The sequence below is a fragment of the Macrotis lagotis genome, chromosome 1, assembly GCF_037893015.1.
Source record: "Macrotis lagotis isolate mMagLag1 chromosome 1, bilby.v1.9.chrom.fasta, whole genome shotgun sequence".
NCBI lineage: Eukaryota > Metazoa > Chordata > Mammalia > Peramelemorphia > Peramelidae > Macrotis > Macrotis lagotis.
Window position 1 is genome coordinate 429,215,796 of NC_133658.1, and position 16,832 is coordinate 429,232,627.

Sequence of the window (16,832 nt, forward strand, 5' to 3'; positions counted from 1 at the left end):
AGTCTTGGTTCAAACTCCATAGTTGTTTCTCTGGATACAGATGGTATTCTCCATTGCAGACAGCCCCGAATTGTCCCTGACTGTTGCACTGATGGAATGAGCTAGTCCATCAAAGTTGATCGTCACCCCCATGTTGCTATTAGGGTATACAGTGTTTTTCTAGTTCTGCTCATCTCACTCAGCATCAGTTCATGCAAATCCCTCCAGGCTTCCCTGAATTCCCATCCCTCCTGGTTTCTAATAGAACAATAATGTTCCATGACATACATATACCGATGTGATGATGTTTTAGATAAATCACCTTAGTATTTGAGTGAAAGAAGGAATAAGATGGGGAAAGATTTGAGGAAGGGGGGGGCAAGGCTATTGCAGCAGTCTAGATGAGACTTGATGATGTTCTGAGAGAGTTGTGAGAGAAAAGGATGAAATATACTATCAGTATTGTGAAATTAGAAATTTAGATGTGTAGGGTGAGTGAGAGTGAGTAGTTGATGACACAAAAATTATGGGCTAGTTGACAGGGAGTATGGTGATTCCCTAATCCTAAACAATGATAGGGACAAATGGAAATTGGAAGAAAGATTGAATTTTAACATTAAAAAGAAAATGTTTGGGGAAGAAAGATGTTGAATTCTGTTTTGGACAGGATGAGTTTGAACAGCTTATGGGACCATCCAATTTGAGATTTCCAGAAGCAGTTGGAGATTTGTGTAGCTCAGGAGACAGACTAAGGAAGAACTTGAATAAAGATTAATAATTGAATTGGAGCTGATTCAGTCATCAAATGAGATTAAGTATAGAGAGAAAGGAGCCCAGGATAGAGTCTTGGGGAAAACCCACAATTAGAGGGCATAAACTGTATGAATGTATCTCTTTTTCCAATATATTTTTATTTCATTAAATATTTCCTAATTACATGTACAAATTTTTAACACTTATTTAGAAAACATTTTTTGAGTTCCAAATTCACTTCCTCCAACTCATCCCCTGCCCCCTGAGGAAGACAGACAATCTGTCAGTTATACATGTGAAAACAAGTAAAACATTTCAATATTAGCCATGTTGCAAAATAAAACACACATCAGAAAAAAAGAAAAACAAAGAAAGGGCCAGTGGATAGAGCACCAGCCCTGGAGTCAGGAGGACCTGAGCTCAAATCTGGTCTCAGAAACATAATAATTATCACCTAGCTGTGTGACCTTGGGCGAGTCCCTTAACCCCACTGCCTTACCAAAAAAAAAACGAACAAAGTAAAACAAGCTGCTTCACTCTGCACTCAGAATTTATCAGTTCTATGGAGGTGGAAAGCATTTTTCAAGATGGGTCCTTAGGAATTACCTCAGATCATTGTCTTAATCAGAGTACCTAAGTCTTTCCATATTTGATCATCCTTACAATATTACTTTTACTGTGGACAGTGTTCTCCTGGTTCTGCTCACTTCACTTTGCATCAGTTCATGTAAGTCTTCTCAAATTTTGGATGAAGAACTTTCAAAGGAAATTGTGAAGGAACTGCTGAACAGATAGAGAAAACCAAGGAAAAAGTATCAATAATTCAATGGTGTTCAGCAGTGTTAGACATTGCAGAGTTGTGAAGGAAGGCCATTGGATGACAATTAAGAGATAATTGTAATTTCAGAGAGGCAATTTCAGCTGAATAATGAAATAGAAGATCAGATTGAAGAGAATATGAAGAAGTAGTATCTAGTAAAGATGGCATTCTCAAAGAGTTCATCTGAGGGAAGGAAAGATATAGGAAAATAGCTAGAGTGGATGGTAGGTAAAGATTTTTTAAAGATGGGAGAGACATGGGAGTGTTTGTCAGCAATAGGTAAGGAGCCTGTGGATAGGAAGAGTTTGAAAGTAAAGAATAAAGATGATAGGGCTAGAGAAGTCAGAGGGGATGGGATCAAGGATGCCTATAAAGGGATTAGTCTTGTCAAAGAAAAGTGTCATCTTTTTTTAAAATTTAATTTAACTTTTTAGGTTTTTGCAAGGCAGTGGGTTAAGTGGTTTGCCCAAGGCCACACAGCTAGGTAATTACTAAGTGTCTGAGTCCACACTTGAACTCAGGTTCTCCTGACTCCTGGGCCGGTGCTCTATCCACTGTATCACCTAGCCAATCCTATGGGTCATCTTTTTATCTGAGAATGGCGTTAAAAGGAAAAAAGTGGAAGAAGTTATCTTAATATGAGATCTGCAAAGGAGAAGGTAGAGCTTTTGGTTTATTTTATTATTTTTTTTGTGAAGATTAAGTCCTTAGCTTTGAGAGTGGAGGGAGAGACATCATGGAAAGTTTGAGCAGAAATTGGAAAGTTTGACACAACTGATGAGAATAAAATCGATATATCTAATAGATTATATAGATAATAGATAATAAGGGAGGAATAAAACATCTGCATTGTCTTGGTAAGGATCCAGTTGGGAACTCATTTCAGTCCTACCTGATTCTTCATGGCCCTATTTTAGGTTTTCTTGGCAAGGATACTAGAGTAGTTTGCTATTTCCTTTTTCAGCTCCTTTTACAGATGAAGAAATGAAGCAAACAGGGTAAAATGACTTGCCCAGGATCACACAACGAATAAGTATCCGAGGCCAGATTTGAACAGAAAGATGGATCTTCCTAACTTCAGGCCAGGCACTCTATCTACTGGGTCAACTGGATGCCTCCGTTGGGATTAGGTAACATAAATTTGTAGTTGACCCAGGTGGCATAATTTTGTGATTTCCTTCAGCTCTGTTTAATAGCACATGAATAGGATGAAAGTGAGGAGATGGTGGAAATAATTCAAGGCTGAAGCTGCAAAATTCCTGATTGTTTATAAGACAAGGGAATAAGATAATTGAAAATAGAGGACAAGATAGCGTTAGGTTGGTTCACCTAGGGTTTGAGATGGGAGAAGAACAGTATAACCATTTCAGGACTTGGGAAAGTGAGGTGTGGAATGATTGAATGGAGGTCATGATGAGGATAAAGAATGTGGATAAAGAAATGATGGAATGACAAAAAAATATTATCTACTAGAGTAATTTTAGATTTTTTGAACAAGGAAAGTAGAACACTTATAGCTAAAGGCAAAGCAAAGGTTCTGACTATTCTCTGCAATTGTATTGGAATAGAGTAGGTCATATGAATTGAAAAGGCAGAGGAACCTGGATTTTGAGTGGATATCAGTTTTTATGTTGAAGTACCTTAGTGTGTGGACACAAGATGGAGAGAAGAAAATATGAGCCATGTATTGAAGTCTTTGATGAAGTAAGGAGAGGCTGATTCATATAACCTGTTTGTTCAGGTTTAAAGCTGGAATGAAATGAAGCATTCCTGATAATTAAGAAAAGTTAGCCATAGCATAGAAAGGATCCTTCACAAGGATACTACAGCACTCTGTGTGGCTCCCTTCTCCATATGTAAACATATCTGCCAGGTATGAAAGGCCTCATCAGGAAGATCTTTTTATGCCTTCAGAAAACCAGGAAGCTATGTCAGTATTGTCAGATGCTACTAGGAAGAGATTTCAGCTTTGTTCTCCACACCAAAAAGTCCTGGGTATAGACTTTCAGAGAGAAACTAGCCAAACTTATATTGGTCCTATCACAGGCTCCTTATAGATAATAGCCTTCAGATACAGTTTGGGTGGTACATTTTGATAGCATGAACCTCAAAGGAGGCAAGGTACTCAGTGAAAGGTGTTTGAGAGAGGATCTAGAAGTGTCAGTGAAAAGAAAGGAATATTTTGACTGCCTAACTGAAGCAGTGAGTTGTGTGACAAGTACTGTACTAAGTTCTGGGGCGATACAGAGAAAGGCTAAAGACAATCCCTTTTCTCAAGGATTTCACAGTTTAAGGGGAGGAATGACATGTAAACTTTTATGTACAACAGACTATGTAGAGAGGAATGGGGAGATAATCTGTTGGGGAGGCATTAAGATTAAGGAAGAGTAGGAAAAGCTTCTTGTTACTGAGAAACATAAAGGAAGGCAGGAAAACTAAGATGCAAAGATGAGGAGAAAGACAATTCTAGGCATAAGGAAAAGTATATGGGAGGAAATTACTTGCAGTTGGGAAGTAGAATGTCATGTGAGAGTAGCAAGAAGTTACAGGATCATAGTATTCAGAGGAAAGAAAGAGTAGGATATATTTGATCCTGGAATTAATAAGGAGCCATTGGCATTTATTGAATAAGGGGAGATTTGGTGAGATTTACACTTTAAGACCAATTTAGTAGCTGTGTGAAGAATGCACAGAGGGAGAGACTTTTGATAGGAAGACCAACCAGTGGGCCATTATAATAATCCATCTTTGAGGGCCTGCACCAGGGTAGTGGCAGTGTCTGAGGAGAGAAGAGGACATTATGAGATTTCTACATATGAGATTATGTAGAAATGACAAAACTTGGCAAATGATTAGATATGGGAGGTGAGAGAGAGTGAAGAGTTTAGGATGTCCCTTACAATATTTTTTTTTTTTTAGGTTTTTGCAAGGCAAATGGGGTTAAGTGGCTTGCCCAAGGCCACACAGCTAGGTAATTATTAAGTGTCTGAGACTGGATTTGAACCCAGGTACTCCTGACTCCAAGGCCGGTACTTTATCCACTACGCCACCTAGCCACCCCTCCTTACAATATTTTGAGTCTGGATAATTGGGAAGATGGTGGTTTCTATGATATTAATAGGGAAGTTAGGAAAAGAGGAAGGTTTGAAGGAAAAGATAATAAGCTCAGTTTTGGACATTTTGAATTTAAGATGTGTTAAACACATCCAGTTTAAGATACGTAGTAGTAGGCACTGGGAGATGCAAGATTGAATGTAAATCAAAAGAGAGTAGGGCTGGACAAATATATCTGAAAATATCAGCATAGAGATTTTAGTTGAATCCATGTGGACTGATATGAATACCAAGTGAAATTGTATGGAGGGAAGAAAGGAGCTGAGGACAGAACCTTCTTAGAGAAAATGTAGCTAATCCTGGAAAAGGTGGTGTGGGAAGCATTGTAATGTAAAAAGAGTCATGTCTCAGTGAGGGCCAGACCACAGAAAGTGAGGAGAAATAAAGAGGTTTAAGATGGAAGGAATTTTGTTCATTTTGGAGTAGGCATTGCTGAGTATATAGTGCATGAAGTGGTCAGGTCTGGAGAGAACATTGTGAGGCTAGGGTGGATATGTGTGATGCAATAGTAAGCTGAGCATGGGAAATGAAATGTCCACATTGATGGATTTAAAATCACTGAATTAAGGAGATGAGTTTACTAATCATTGAGCATTATAATCCAGACAGAGTATAATTTGTTGGTGAAACCATGGGTAAGGATGAGATTGACCAAGGCAGAGGCAATAGAAGGAAAAGAAGAGTGCCAAAGATACAACATTGGGAAGAACTACTTAACCAAGCAAGGAAGAATATGATTCTCTAGCATAACAGACAATCATTAGAAAAAGACCCTTACCAGAGAAAGATGAGAATTAGGTAAATGTAGGGAATATCGTGAAGGGTGAGGAGGTATACCATTATCAAATACTAGTGTAGAGATTAAGGAATCTGAGTTCTCAATAAACACCAAGGATTTGGTTATTGATGATCTTTTGAGAAGTTTCAGTAAAGTTAATACAAATGGATACCAGATTAAAAAGAATTAAAGAGATAGTAGGCCCCAATTGAAAAATGATCAAAGGATATGCAAAGGCAATTTACAGATGAGATCAAAGCGATCCATAGTCATATGAAGAATTGCTCTAATCATTACTAATTAGAGAAATGCAAATGAAAACATCTCTGATTAAAACACCTCAAATTAAAACACCTCACACCTCTCAGACTGGATAGTATGATCAGAAAGGACCAATCATCATTGTTGGAAGGGTTGTGGGAAATCTGGGACACAAATACATTGTTGGTGGAGCTGTGAACTCATCTAACCTTTCTGGAGAGCAATTTGGAACTATGCCCAAAGGGCAACAAAAATGTACATACCCTTTGATCTAGCAATACCACTACTGGGTCTATACCCTAAAGAAATGATGAAAAAGGGTAAAAGCATCACATATGCAAAAATATTCATAGCAGTCCTGTTTGTGGTGGCAAAGAATTGGAAATCAAGTAAATGTCCTTTAGTTGGGGAATGGCTTAGCAAACTGTAGTATATGTATGTCATGGAACACTATTGTGCTATTAGAAACCAGGAGGGACGGGATTTCAGGGAAGCCTGGAAGGATTTGCATGAACTGATGCTGAGCAAGATGAGAGCAGAACCAGAACATTGTACACCCTAATAGCAACATGGGGGTGATGATCAACTTTGATGGACTTGCTCATTCCATCACTGCAACAATCAGGGACAATTTGGTGCTCTCTGAGATGGAGAATATCATCTGTATCCAGACAAAGAACTGTGGAGTTTGAACAAAGACCATTTAGAACAAAAAAACTGATATCTTGTTTGATCTTGCTCTTATACATTATGTTTGTTCCCTAGGGATATGGTTTCTCTCTCATCACATTCAATTTGGATCAATGTATATACCATGGAAACAATGTAAAGACTGGCAAATTGCCTTCTGTGGGGGGGGAGGGAAGCAAGATTGGGGGAAAGATAAAACTCAAAATAAAATCTTTAAAAAGAGAGAGAGAGATAGTAGGAAATGAATAGGAATGTTTTTAGGCATAGACAGTTTTTCCAGAAATTTAGTAGTGAAAAGGAGAAGAGAGGGGAGGCTAGGTGGCATAGTGGATAAAGCACCAGCCTTGGAGTCAGGAGTACCTGGGTTCAAATCCAGTCTCAGACACTTAATAATTACCTAGCTGTGTGGCCTTGGGCAAGCCACTTAACCCCATTTGCCTTAAAAAAAAAAAACAAGAAAAAAAAAACCAAAAAGGAGAAGAGAAATGTGAACATAGTTGGATACAATAGGCAGGTAAAGAGTAATCTTTTTTTAAGTTTGGGAAGACTTGAATATATTTGTAAGTAAATAGGAAGGAGCCATTGTCAAGGGAGAGACTGAAATTGCATAAAAGAGAGGGAGAGATTAATTGCTGGCATAAGGTCCTGAGGGATGCACAAGTGGATGAGATTAAAGGAACAAGTAAAAGGACTAGACTTAGTAAGTAGTTTTGTGATACCTTGTCTTTTAGAGGAAAGGAGGATATGAATGGGTGATTATTTTGAGAAATGTTAAGCAATAGGAAAGTGCGATGATATCTTCTATTATTTTAGTGAAGTAAGAGGGAACATTGCAATTTATGACTTGAAAAATAAAAAAATTGGGGGATTTGCCTTGGGGATAATATAGAGAATTTCTAAGACTTGTAGAAGTATCAAGAAATAGTTGGGGCAACTAGGTGGCACAGTGGATAGAGCCCTAGCCCTGGAGTCACTGGAACCTGAGTTCAAATCCAGCCTCAGGCACTTAATAATTGACTAGTTGTGTGACCTTGGCCAAGTCACTTAACCCCACTGTCTTGCCAAATAAAAAACAATGAGGACCCTGCAGAAGTTAAAAATCATACATTTGAGGTAGCTAAAGTCAGCTCAACATTAAATATTCTCCAGCCACACATCAGTCTTGGAATAAAATTAGAGAAATCTGCCCTCTGAGACAAGTTAATTGGGGAGGATTAGAGTCAATCAGTCAACTTTGTGTCAGCTAGGTTCTGAGGATATAGAGAAAGACAATCTATTTTCTCAAGGGCCTCACATTCTAAGGGGAGATTATCCAAGTGGATTTTCCAAGGTTGAAGAATAGTAGATCATAGGGGTGAGGCAATCTAATGTAGTTTTTAGATAATCATTTTACTAACAATCAGTCAACATTTATTTAGCATCTACTTTGTGCCAGGCACACAATATAAAGACATCAGTGAAAAAGTCTCTCCCTTCAAGAGGATGAGGAAAAAAAAATCATGTAAACATATAAATATTATAAAATATATAGATAAATTTGGATGGGTGAAAAGGATAGTGGAAACTTTGGTTTCATAGGAAATCAGAAAAGCCTTCTTTTGGGCTGAGCTTTAAAGGAAACCAAATATTGTTAAAGGTGTGACTTACTGCCTTAACATAGGTACAGAAAAGTGACATGGATTTTCATGTGTGAAGAATGGCAAAAGACAGTTGGCATGTATGGAAAGGAAATAGTGTATAATGACTTAACCACTTAGTATATAACTATATAATAGTAGATTGGAGCCAGATTCCGAAGATCTGGGTTTGTTAAACAGGCCCAAGGTTGAGCATGAAAACATAAAATGGGGGGTAAGTTGCTAAGAGAAGAGGAAAGGATTGAAGGACTGGAGCCCATGATGAGTGTAAAGGACAGATTTAATGCAAGAGAGACAGTGGTAGAGGCATGTGGAAGAATAAGCAGTTGGAGTTGAATGTTATTTTTGAAATTCAGGAGCTGATGCTGTTCTAAATGGTAAGATCTAAAATATAGGGGGAATTTGGAATTAAGGTTGAACAATTGTATAATCAGAGTGTTAAAGGGAGGCATCAACATGGGGCATATAATATTTTACAAATCTTAAAGTGCTATATTACAGTTATAATCATTAGCCCCATCTTCATTGTTATTATTACATAAAGGTATTGAGTGAAGAAAAGGATTGGGAGCTAGGTGCTAAAGTCATTGAAAAAAGTGGTTATTGGGGCAGCTAGGTGGCGCAGTAGATAAAGCACTGGCCCTGGAGTCAGGAGTACCTGGGTTCAAATCCGGTCTCAGACACTTAATAATTAACCTGGCTGTGTGGCCTTGGGCAAGCCATTTAACCCCGTTTGCCTTGCAAAAAAAAAGAAAAAAGTGGTTTTTGCAACAATATTGACAGAGACCAGCGTAAATGTATTTCATAAATATCAAAGGAGGAAAAGCTTTTATAGGAGGTAGGTAAAAGAATGTTGTAGAAGTCATATTGGGAAGCCAAGTGTACACCAACTTCTCTTTGTCCTATGTTTGGAGAGATCATAGTATTATTGGTCTAGAGCTAAAGGGATGTTAGAGATTTAGTCAGAACCTTTCATTTTTTAGCCCCTTTCCTAACCTTGAAGTTAGTTAATGAATCTTTTCTTTACCCCACTATGTCCTGTTAGTGATTATGCCTTATCAAAGCTCCCACTATCTACCTCCTCTGTTTCTACTCACATGCTACTAGACAGTGCTGGATAAAGTTTTGAAACTGGCTCTGTTCCCTTGAACTGTTCAAATTTATGTGATCTCCCTTGGACCCTCAAGAAAGGAAAGCAATCCTTTTTAAGCCTCTATCAAATTCCCTAGAGTGGCTGTTGTAAATATTTTTTCCTCTCAAGCCTTCTACAGCATTCTCTTCCTCCACTATTTCAACTGGAAATATCACATCTTTATTGAAAACATTCATTCAAAATGAACTTCCCTGTTCTTCTTACTGTATATTACAAAACCTTTGACCTTTTCCTATTCTCTTACTTTACTCCAGACTTTAATGAAGAATTAACTTATCTTCTTGTCAAGGCCAGTCCTTTATGTCTACCTTTGAATTCATCTCCTTTTCTCTGTCAAATTACTTCCATAATCGTGCACCCCCTCTAAACTTCTCTTTCTGTCTGTTTCTATATCTTTCTTTCTTTCTATCTACTCCTTCCCTTTGGGCTATAAATGTGCTTATTGTTAAGCTCGGTATTATTTTTTTAATTGAAATTGCATTTTTCCAATTACATGCAAAAGTGGTTTTTCAATATTTAGATACTTCTAAATTTATGAGTTTCACATTTTTCTACTACCCTTCCTTCCCTCACTGGCAGTGAATTAGAATCTGGTAAAAGTTGTTTATATACAGTTGTGTTTACTTTATTTCCACATCAGTCATGTTGTGAAAGAAGAACTAAGGGGAAAGAAAAAAAACCATGAGAAAGAAAGGAAAGACAAAAAAGAAGTTTTTTTTAAAAAGTGAGCATAATATTCTTTGCTCTGCATGCAGACCCCACAGTTGTTTTTTTTTTTTTTCTCTAGATGTGGATGGCATTTTCCATAGCAGGTCTCTCAGGATTGATCTCTGAATTGCTGAGAGGAGCTTCATCCATCATAGTTGATCATCTCACAATGTTGTTATTGTGTACAATGTTCTCTTGGTTTCTGCTCACTTCCCTTAGCATCAGTTCATGTAATTCTTTCCATGCTTCTCTAAAGTCTGACCACTCCTGATTTCCTATAGAACACTGGTACTCCATAACATTCATATATCATAACATATTCAGCCATTTCCAAATTGATGGATATCCCCTCAATTTCCAATTCTTTGCTACTACAAAAAGAGCTAAACATGATATTTAAAAATTTTCCCTTGAACCTATGATTCCCTCAAGCTACTTTGCTTTTCTGCTCCAGATTTGAGAAAAATTATGTTTACATTTGTGGTCTCAACTTTTCCTTTAAATCCTCAACTCCCTTATAGTTTGCCTTTTGACCTTATCAGTCAGTTGAAATAGCATTCGCTGACAATGATGAGCCTTTTTTCCCAACGGTAAGATTTTAGTTGTATTATTAGAGTATATTGATTTAGAAAATTCTAATGAATTTTATATTTTTATTTATTGTATTTATTTAATTTATTATATTTATTTTCTTTATTTTTATATTTTATATTTATATTTCCAATGAATTATATTCAGTAACAGCTTTAAACAAATTGTATTTTATTAATCACAAAAATATCTACATATCTTTTAAGATAGTACTTAAAGGGCTAGGTGGTGCAGTGGATAGAGCACCTGCCTTGGAGTCAGGAATACCTGAGTTCAAATCTGGCCTCAGACACTTTATAATTACCTACCCGTGTGGCCTTGGGCAACCCACTTAACCCCATTTGCCCTGCAAAAAAATCCCCACCCCCCAAAAAAAAAGATAGTACTTAAATGTGTGAGTCATTCGTCTTTGACTAAATACATTTGAATTTGCAGACTTATTGCAATAGCATTTAGGTGCCCTAGGGAGTCTAGGAAATCATTAAACTAAATGTTTCAAACTGAATGCCAGATAGTAGGCATCTCATCTTCACCTTACATAATCATTCAGTAGCCAAATCTTTTCATTTCTTTCATTACTACTTCTTTTTAATCAGTTCTTTGCTCTTTTTTTTTAAGGTTTTTTTTGCAAGGCAATGGGGTTAAGTGGCTTGCCCAAGGCCACACGGCTAGGTAATTATTAAGTGTCTGAGGCCGAATTTGAACTCAGGTACTCCTGACTCCAGGGCTGGTGCTCTATCCACTGAGCAACCTAGCTACCCCAATCAGTTCTTTTTATTTAGGCTCTCATCACCTCCTAAAAAGATTATTGCAATAGCTACTAATTGATCTCCTTGTCTCTCTCCACTTTTAATCCATCTTCCTCATGGTCACAAAAGCAGTTTTCCTAAAACATGGGTCTGACCTCAGTAACTCCAGTGATTTCTTATTAACTTTATAATCTCAAGGTTCTGTCAGTTGACACATCTAATGGACTTTTCTTAGTCTTAATTTTTTTTAACCACTTTATAATATTTGGCACTGTTGACTATCCTCTTCTGAAAACTTTCTTCTCTGCATTTTCATGACACTTCTCTCTTGGTTTTGCTTTCCTGCTCCTCATTTTCTTTAACTGGGATATGTATATCCAGCCTCCTAAATGTGAATTTATATCAAAAAGTGAGTATATACAGAGCCCTGGGTTCTTTTATCTTTTTTTTTTTTTCTAGATCCTCTTTCTTGGTAAACTTATCACCTCCCATGGGCTTAATTATCATCTCCATACAGTCACTCCCAGATGTACATATATGCAGCTCAGGTCTCTCTCCTGAGCTCCAGTCACATATCACATCTATCTGTTCAAAATTTCAAATTGGATGTCCTGGAGTCATCTCAAACTCATTTAGAAAACATCATTCTTTAAAAATTCAACCATCTTCCAAAGTTCCCTATTTCAATTTAGAATATTCCAGTCATTCAGGTTAGCAATGTGAAAGTCATCCTTGTATGTGGGATAAATTTACCCTGAAGAAAAACTATTCTTCAGAGACTTGGTCTGAGCAAAAGAAAGTTTATTTGCTTTTTGTTTTTTTCAAGGCAATGGGGTTAAGTGGCTTGCCCAATTAAGTATCTGAGATTGGATTTGAACTCAGGTCCTCCTGACTCCAGGGCTGATGCTCTATCCACGTCGCCACCTAGCTGCCCTTTATTTGCTTTTCTTGAGAAAAGGGCAGACTCACAATCTCACACCAAGTGGTGCGAGTTTGAGAGCTGCACCAAGGTAGGGTAAAGCAAGTTCATGTATACCTATACATATATTCTCCCTCCCTAGCTCCCTTCTCCTTTGACCCATAGGCTGAGTCTCCAGAGTTATCATGTATTAGAGGAACTCTACCCCAGCAACAGACACAAAGAAAGGAATGAAGTGATCTCGTAATATTTTTCTCACCAGAAGAAAAGTCCTAATGACCTCCAAAAAACTATCTTAATTAGAAAGGAGTAATGTCTATGGTTAAAATGTCTTTCTAAGTCAGTAAAAATAGTCTTATAAGACCAGTGGCTCAGAGCCTCCTTTGGTATGCAAAATTTTCTTGACAAAAACATTTCTTAACCCTGAGAGGACTTCACCAGAAACTTGACATTTTACTCATTTCACTTCACATATCCAAGCAATTGTCAAGTTTTTTTAGATTCTACCATCATAATATCTTTCAAATCTATCTGCTCTCCACTTAAACAACCACTACCATAATTCAGATGCTTAACAGTTTTTACATATTGAAATATTGAATAATCAGTCTCCTAAACTGGTTTCCTGGATCAAATTTTTTTCTTTCTCTAATCCATCTAATATAGAACTTCAAAATTATATTCCTAAAATATAAATGTGACTATGGCACAATCCTGTTCTTCAAATTCTAGTGCCTTCTTACTACTTTTGTTTGCATTTAAAGCTATTCACAGGGGCAGCTAAGTGATACAGTGGATAGAGCACTGGCCCTGGAGTCAGAAGGACCTGAGTTCCAATCCGGCCTCAAACATTTAATAAATTACCTAGCTGTGTGACCTTGGGCAAGTCACTTAACCCCACTGCCATGGCAAAAAAAACTAAAACTAAACTAAAACCAAAAACCACATCTCTTCATGATCTGGCTTTAACTTATCTTTTCAGGTTTACACATTACCCTGCATACATTTATTGGTCCAACTAAACTGACCTCCTTACTCTTTGTAACATAACCTGTCTACTTTTTTTGTGACTGTGCAGTCCCTCCTCAGCCCTTTTATAATCTTTAAATTTTTTCAAACTCATCTCAAATACTACTTTCTATATTAAAGACTTTTTTGATTTCCCCTAGTTCTTAAAAACCTATTTCCTTAAAATTGCGTTGCATTTATTTTGTATATAGTTTATAAAATACTTATATGTACATTTTGTACCCTTGATAGAATGCAAACTCCTTGTGAGCAAAAACTTTTTCATTTTTGTCTTTGTATCCTTAGAATATAACACAGAGTAGAACATAATAAAACCTTATTGATTAATTAATGAGGAAACCAAGGACTAGATAAAGTGACTTATTCAAGGTCACAAAGGTAGTAATGAGTGATGACTCCGTTCCTAAACCAAGAATCAGAGAACAGAGGTCCTCTAACTCTAGAGTGTTTAGACATGACCAAAAGCCAATTCTGAGCTAAGCCTGATTCATGCTGGTCTCCTGGAACAAAGAAAAATACTTGTAAAAGGTCTGACAGTCATCCTCTAGGCTTCATTGGCGTCAACTGGAGCTCCTCATGGCTTTTAATAGTCAGGTAGCTATGTTGATTAACTTAAATTCCCTATATATTTCTTTCCTATGTCATCCCAGAATGCTATTCTTATAATAAAGAATTTAAAAATAAGAAAAATTCAGCAAAATTAACCAATATATAGAAAAATTAGATATTATATACAGTGTTTCACTCTCATGGTTTCCCTCCCTCGTCTCAGCAAAGAAGTAGAGAGAATGTGTCTTAATACATCTCTTCTTTGGGACCAAAATTTGTTGTTATAATTTATGTATCTTTTGTGATCTCTTCTTTGTTTGGTTAAAGAATTCCCAAAGTTTCAAATAAAAGTATATGTCTGATCTTCTAGAGTACTTGTAGGTATACTCTTCAGTTTGTTAATCTCCTGTTACTTTGGTGAAGAGGGTAACCAGTTGACCTTTGTGGAACTTTATCCCATGGTTTATATCCTAGTTTGGTGATTTCTTCTATTCCTGTGGCTTGAATAGTCATTTGTACATTGATAACAGTTCTCATATCTCACCATTACCAGCCCCTTCTCAGAGTTTCAAACACATATTTTTTTTTATTTTTTTTAGGTTTTTGCAAAGCAAATGGGGTTAAGTGGCTTGCCCAAGTCCACACAGCTAGGTAATTATTAAGTCTCTGAGGCCGGATTTGAACTTGGGTACTCCTGACTCCAGGATACTGCCCCACCTAGCCACCCCAAGGCCATTAGTTCTTAAAAATTTTGTCTCTCATGGAAGATTATTGAGGATACTCTCAGCATTTTCTTCTAAACAACTTTAAAATAACACCTCACATAAAATTTTAGAGTGTCAGAAGCAACAAAAGATCATGGTAAGATATGATTCTGGCCTAAGAAAATTTAAGAAGTTAGAAGAAGTCTTTGACACCAGGATGGAGACCTTTTTAGAGCCCACATTACAGAGGTGGCAGCAGCAGCAGCAGCAGAAGTAACTTCAGGATGCCCAGAGACATGAGGGGATTGTGTAACTTGGTCAAAAAGAGATTAAGCTGTCATTGGGTACAGCTGGCACACTATTAGCAGTTCTGTGGTTCATATGCAGTTCTGGGTTGCAGTTCTAGGGCAGAGAAGAGCTCTGGTGGATAGTCTCATAGTGGGAACTAGAGCTCTGGTCACAATTCTAAAGCAAAGATGAATTCTTGTGGCTATAGGGGACCAGTGACCCTTCCTGGGTAAAGACTGTTGCACAAACCAGCAGATCTGTAACCATACCTCTCCCAGAATCATACCACCTTGGAAACACCAAAAACTTGCAGACCCATCTCCCCTAGAATTAGTTCTGAAAATATTAGCATAAGGAAACCTGAAGCTTGGTACAGGGTTTTCCCCACCCCCAAGTTGAGCAGAGCCCAACTTTAACATAAAGTTTAAAGTCAAGAAATAGACTGGAAAAATGAACAAACAGCAACCAAAACAAAAGAATTTGACGAGAAAAAACTGCTACAGTGTCAAGGAAAACCATGATATAAACTCAGAAGAAGAGAGCAATGTGGAAACAACTACAAAAAAAAGACTCAAAGACAATTGTTATTTGAACCCAAACCTAATAAGAATTCCTGGAAGGGTTAAAGAAAGAGATAAGATTGGTAATGGAAAAATTGGGGGGGGGGGGGGGAATGAGACCAGTACAAGAAGGTTATGAAAAGAGAATTAGGAGCTTGGTAAAAGAGGTGTAAAAACGTGTTAAAGAAAAGAACTCCCTAAAAAGCAGAATTGGGCAAGAAAAAACTAATGACTCCATGAGACATTAAGAAATAGTAAAACTGGGGCAGCTAGGTGGTGCAACGGTTAGAGCACTGACCTTAGAGTCTCAGAGGACCTGAATTCAAGTGCAGCCTCAGACACGCAACTGTGTGACCTTGGGCAAGTCATTTAACCCCAATGACTTGTGGAACAACAAAAAAACATGACTTAGTCAAAAGAATGAAAATGAAATAGAAGAAAATGTAAAATAGCTCAATAGGGGAAAAAATTGATTTGTAAAAAAGATAAAGGAGAGGTTAATTTAAGAATTATTATACTATGATAAAAAAATCAAAGCTATGAACAAAAAAAGAGCCTAGCCATCATATATCAAAAAATTATCAGAGAAAACTGTCTTAATATTTTAGATCCAGAGGGTAATAAGAAATCAAAAGAATTTACTGTTCACCTCCTAAGGGAGATCCCAGAAGAAAATTCTCAAGAATATAATAACTAAATTCCAGAACTCTCAGGTCAAGAGAAAAAATTTGAAATAGGCAGAAATAATTCATATGTCATGGAGCCACAGTCAGGATCATACAAGATTTAGTGCTTTCCTGTTAAAGGAAAGGAAGGCTTGAAATAAATTATGGAAGGCAAAGAAACTGGGATTACAACCTTGCAGGAGAATGGTATCTATGGAGTGCCCTTGTTGCCAGAAAATGTGGTGGGCTAAAGGTTTCAGGGTTCTAGCAAACATGAATTAATTCATTTACTTAAAAGACAACCTCTGACTCTTTAAGAATTTAGGGATGGGGCAGCTAGAGCACCGGCCCTGGAGTCAGGAGGTTCTGAGTTCAAATTTGGCCTCAGATACTTAATATACTTAATATACACCTAGCTGTGTGACCTTGAGCTAGTAACTTAACTCCATTGCCTTGCAAAAAGCCAAAGAAAAAAGAATCTGGGGATAAAAAAAAAGGTTGATTTATGCATTGTTGTGGTTAGCAGAAGCTTAGGGAGAGACTATAGGGAGTTAGCAACAGCAGCTGGAGCAAGAGCTACCTTCAGGGTATAGACAGCATAAAGAGAAATATAGGAGCATGAGAGTTTATTTGAGGGATCACATTCCCCAAGACCAAGCTGACTTCCCAAAGGAAGATGTATCTCAGTTAAGGAGAGAGTGAACTTTTAAAGGAACTAGAAGATGAATTAGGAAAATGTAGATGAGGGGAGGAGCTAAAAGAGCAAAAGTGAGGTTCTTAAGGACAGCTCAAAGACACAGTGCTTTCAGGCCTGGGCAGGGATCCATTGTTTTGTGGATTGGGGCTCATCTAATGTCTGGGGGCAGGGATTTATGGGGTTCTTGA

General features: G+C 37.4%; 1 protein-coding gene across 5 annotated transcripts in view; it reads left to right on the forward strand.

Annotated features, from left to right (window-relative positions):
- TECPR2 (tectonin beta-propeller repeat containing 2) overlaps positions 1 to 16,832 on the forward strand; it is a 149,817-nt gene that overhangs the window by 1,064 nt on the left and 131,921 nt on the right. For 3 of the 5 annotated variants that reach the window (XM_074213143.1, XM_074213144.1, XM_074213140.1), the window contains exon 2: positions 2,517 to 2,682. The exons of the other annotated variants lie outside the window; for them this stretch is intronic. The gene's annotated coding sequence lies outside the window, so the exon portion shown is untranslated. The remainder of the gene's footprint in view (positions 1 to 2,516; positions 2,683 to 16,832) is intronic. 5 annotated transcript variants of the gene reach the window in all.